Source organism: Ailuropoda melanoleuca, chromosome 12, assembly GCF_002007445.2.
Source record: "Ailuropoda melanoleuca isolate Jingjing chromosome 12, ASM200744v2, whole genome shotgun sequence".
Lineage (NCBI taxonomy): Eukaryota > Metazoa > Chordata > Mammalia > Carnivora > Ursidae > Ailuropoda > Ailuropoda melanoleuca.
In genome coordinates, this window is record NC_048229.1 from 76664 (window position 1) to 82104 (window position 5441).

A 5441-nucleotide genomic window follows, 5' to 3' on the forward strand; every position below is an offset into this window, starting at 1 on the left:
GGTGCGACCTCAGGGCGGAGAGAACTACAAGTCCCAGAAGGCCCTGCGGGAGTTCCTCCGGCGCAGGGCGGGGCGGGCGCCCTCCGAGGGCCACCGGCGGGGGGCGTGCTGCGCCGGGAAGCTCGAGTTCTGGCGTCCGGACCGTGCGCGCCCGCGCGGGGGGTCCCAGTACCGCGGAGTTACGGACGCCAACAGCAATAGCGCAGAGGTGGGAGTGGTATCAACTGAGGTGGAAATGTTGCAGGTTCTCCGCTTTTCCGAAATGGGGAATGTCCAGGTTTACGCTGTAAAACCTCAGAAATTCATAATAACGTTAACATAAATGACACTTTAATGAATATTAATTAAAAAATTAGTGAACAGTGGCATTGTTTGACATTTTCCTTGGGCGAAACATCTTTTTAATGTCTGGCTTGACAGAAAACAGCTGGATTCTCACGTTTGCTTCTGCATTCAATCTACCGCGTATATCTCCGCGGAAGTATTTGGAGAACATCCGGCCTCACGCAGGTGTGCTCTGGAAAGGAACCGGGTATTTTAATACGCTTGTCAGATGATTGTGGCTCTCCTTGGATAGCACAGGTTGAACAAGGGACACTTTAGTTGCAGTGCACAATCTGACACCGGCTAGGCGGACTTCTCCATTACGTTAAAATCTGTCTTGCACTTTGAGTGGATAGTTTTATTATGCGTGCTTCTGTAACATCATGAATTAGTCATGTGTGATATTGGTTCCCTGACTTAAACAGATCTTCCACGTGTTGACACATTTCACTTTACGATATGAAAAATCATATTTAATAATATCATCATCTATCTTAAGTATTGGGAAGCTGTGAAATTCACAGTGGCAGATACAAGTTTTCCAAAATTGTACTATTCATTTGAAAACTCTAATTTTGGGGGGGCGCCTGGGTGGCTCAGTCCAGTGGGCTTTTGATCTCAATTCAGGTTTTCATCTCAGGGTCGTGATTTCAAGCCCTGCCCTGGACTCCCCACCTAGAAAACTCGAATTTTATGTTGGCAATACATAAATAAATACTGTCATTTGTTTCCCTTGAAGTGACAAGCTCACTTGGTTGATTTCTGAAAAAAATGTCTGCCACATCCATGAGTACCTTGTCTTCAGTCCTTTTTTAGCAAGGTTAAGCTCTCAAATCAAATCATCACAGCTGTTTTTTCTAGAGGTAACTATGGAATTTCAGTATGCAGTACAGGGTATTTGTTGCGCAGATACTAAAAAGATATGTACTCGACTTGATTTAATAAATACTTTTACTGCTCTATCAAGGACATCATAAAGTGAAATAAATCCTAGATAAATATTAATGTAGAAAGGAAGGCTCTAAAAGTTTTACACTGAAATGTAGAGTTAGCATTCTTTGTGCACTGATTTGTTAAATCATTTCAATCATATACTAAGTTCCTCATATTCCATTAATTTTCTATGCTCGTGTAACAAGTTACCACAAACTTGGTGTCATAAAACAGTACAAATATATCTTATAGTTCCATAGGTCAAAAGTTCCTCACAAGTCTTACTGGGCTAAATCAAAGCGTTGGCAGGGATCCGCTCATTTCTGGAGGCTCTTGGGAAATGATCTTTCTCCCTTGCCTTTTCCAGATTTTAGAGGTCACGTGCATTTCTTGGATCATGGCCCATTTCCTCCGCATTCAAAACCAGCAAAGGGTTCTGTTCACATCCCTCTGGCCACCTCCTCTATCTTCCTCTTCCACTTTTAAGGATGTATGGATTACAGTGGGCACACTTGGATAATGCAGGATTAGCAAACCTCATTCTCCTTTGCCATGTAACATATTCAGAGATTCTAGGATTAGGATGCGGACATCTTTCAGGAGCCATGATTTTGCCTACCATGTATATGTGAGTCTGTCTCTAGTCTTTTTATTTCGTTCCACTGATATGTGCCTACAGTGAGGTCTGCAAATCTTTCTGTAGAAATCCAGTGTATTCGTGTGCTAGGGGTGCCATGATAAAGGACCACAGTACACCAGTTACTGACCCTTGCCACTGTAGCACAAAAGCAGCCACAGGTAATACGTACCTGAATGAGCATGGTTGTGTTCCAGTAAAACTTTCATTACAAAAGTAGACAGGCGGCCAGACTTGGCCTGTGTCTGTTGTTTGCTGACTCCTGGTCAATACTATGCCAGGATACCAGTCTTGTTATTATAGTAAGCCTTGATAAGTAGTGGGTCAAAGCCTTTTTTAATTGTTTTCCTTTAAAATGGTCTCAGCTATTTTCATTCCTTTGGTCTTGCATGCACATTTTAGGCTCCAATTACCAAGTTTCATGTAAAACCCTTTATAATAAATTATGATATATCTATTGGGGTGTTGTCTCCACGTGGCACACACGGTTGCTCCACTATCCAATAACTATCCCCGCTCCTTCCTTTCTGCCGGAACTACTATGTATGTTTAGGTATTGGTTGGCCATAAGTTTATGGCATTCCCCTTTCTAGAGTCAGTGAATGAATGTTGAGTTCTTCAATTCATTCAACTAATATTTGTTGAATGCCTATGAGCTGGCCACTGTATTAGGCACAGAGGATACATCAGTCATTAAAACTAAAATCCTCGGGGGGAGCCTGGGTGGCAGTCGGTTGAGCGTCCGACTTACGATTTCAGCTCAGTTCATGATTTCAGTGTCGTGAGATTGAGCCCTGGGTCAGGTTCCATGCCCAGCGTAGAGTCTGCTTGAGATTCTCTCTCCCTCTCCTGCTAATGCTCTAAAATAAATGAATAAATCAATCTTTACAACAAACAAACTAGGATCCTTGAGGCACCTGGGTGGCTCAATCGGCTAAGTATCCAACCCTTGAATTCAGCTCAGGTCATCTCAGGGTGGTGAGCTCTAGCCCTGAGTCAGGCTCCACATTCTGCAAGGAGTCGGCTTAAGACTCTCCCCCCACCCATGGGGGACTGGGATAGGCTGGTGATGGGTAGTAAGGAGGGCACGTATTGCATGGTGCACTGGGTGTTATACACAACTAATGAAATCGAACTTTACATCAAAAAATAAAAATTAAAAAAAAAAGGCTCCTCCCCCCCCCCCCCGCTCACTCTAAAATAAATAAATCTTTCCCAAAAAACCCACCAGGATCCTTTGTGAAACATTTATTTCGGCAAAGGAAGACAGATGATTGATTGGTTGATAGATAGGTAATGAGTACTGTTGAAAAAATGAAAAGAATAGGATAAAGGGGATTAGCAGTACCAGTGGGGTGGCTGCAATTTTAAATAAAGCAATGTCTCAGTTTCCTAGGCCACCTGTAACAAAGTAACAGAGTGTGGGCTTCAGCAACAGAAATTTGTCTTTACAGTTCTGGAGGCTAGAGGTCCAAAATCAAGTTGTTGGTAGGACTGGTTCCTTCTGAGGGCTGTGAGGGAAGGATCTGCTACAGGCTTCTGTCTTGAACTTGTAGACCCACCTTCTACCTGTGTTTCCCTACACCATCTTCCCTCTATGTGCATCTCTGTATCCAAATGTTCCCCCTTTTTTAAAATATAAGTACACCACTGATATTGGATTATAACTTGCACTAATGACTTAACTTTATTACCTCTATGAAGACTCTCTTCAAGTAAGATCACATCCTTGTAATGGGGGATGGCTTCAACACATGAAATTTGGGAGCACAAAATTCTATCCATAACAAGTAGGGTAGAACTTGTTTGTAAGGTAATACACCCTAAATCTAATCTTTTTCCATAGGGCTGTGTGATACGAAAACTTTGTCATTAATGTAGATAGATGATGATAGATAGCTGAATTTCTAATGTGTAGAGTAAAAAGCAGTTGGCCTTTCCAATTCCCTGAAGCCGCAAATCTATGGACCCTTGCCATCGACCTCCTAAATTTATCTCATTGCTGGGATATCTTACCATCCTCAACCAACACCTATACACACACCCTTTATTCCAACCAGTCCCGGTACAGCTGCTATGATGCTGTGCACATGGTCAGCTTGCAATTTATTTAACAGCAAACTTAACGAAATAAAAAATTTTCACTTTCTTGCCATCTAACAGGAAAGGTAATTCCAGAGACCAATCAGTGTATGCTTAATTCAGGGATGAATGTTAAGAAAATACTTTCTGGGGCACCTGGATGGTTCAGTTGGTTAAGCGTCTGACTCTTGGTTTCAGCTCAGATCACAGTCTCGGGGTCATGGGATCAAACCCTGTGTCACCCTGTGTCAGGGAGTCGGCTTGAGATTCTCTCCCTTTCTCTCTTCCTCCCCCTCTGCCGCCACCCCCAACGTGCTCTCTCTCAATAAATAAAATCTTAAGAAAGAAAAGAAAAGGGAAGAAAGAAAGAAAGAGAGAGAGAGAGAGGGAGGGAGGGAGGGAGGGAGGGAGGGAAAATGTTTTCCAAATCCCCTTTGACCCTGTAACAGTGGTGATTGAGGATACTGGGGCCTTTAAAATTCCTGTGGTTTCCCATGACCCTCAGGATAGAGCCAAGATCCTTAGCCAGATGTGGAGCCAGCAAGTAGTAGTGGAAACACTGCATGTGCTGGAGCCAAAGTGATGTGGGTTTGAACCCTGGCTCTTCGACTCCTTACTGCAACCTGGAGGGACGTCACTGTGAACTCAGAAGTAAGGAATACGCATGAACAGCATTAATGTGAAAACTAAGTAAGACGGTGCATATAACTTACATGCCACTACTCTTTTTCACAGTAATTTACTTCCTTACCTTCAGATCTTAATTTCCACTTAGTACCTACATCATTTTTTTTTAAGATTTTATTTATTTATGTGACAGAGAGACAGCCAGCGAGAGAGGGAACACAGCAAGGGAGTGGGAGAGGAAGAAGCAGGCTCCCAGCCGAGGAGCCTGATGTGGGACTCGATCCAGGAACACCGGGATCACGCCCTGAGCCCAAGGCAGACGCTCAACGACTGCGCCACCCAGGCGCCCCAGTACCTACATCCTTTTAAGATAGGATACATGATAATATAGAGGGAGACAGATGATATTATTCAAGGGAGATCTGAGTAACAACGGTAGGGTGTATTTTCTTATATAGAGGGTCCATAAGATCCTCTACAAAACCCCAGATATTACCTTGCTTGACATGTACCACACACTTGCTAGTTACTTTTCATACTTTACTTCACTAGCTATGTAAATTGGGGCAAATTACCTAAAATTTCCAAACTCTAGTTCCCTTAAACATAGGGGCGAGAATATGTTCCTCACAGGGCTTTAGGTAGAAATAATCTAATGTATTGAAGGGGTTAGCAGATTGGCTACCTTGTATTAAGGTGTCTATAAATGAAGATGAATTATAAAATCAGCAAATACTATTGTTATTAGCTTTCATGTGAAGCTGCAGATTTTCTCAGATTTCCCAGGAATTCTTGATTTTCTGAATATTTTTAAAAAATCAATTTTATTGAGGTAAAA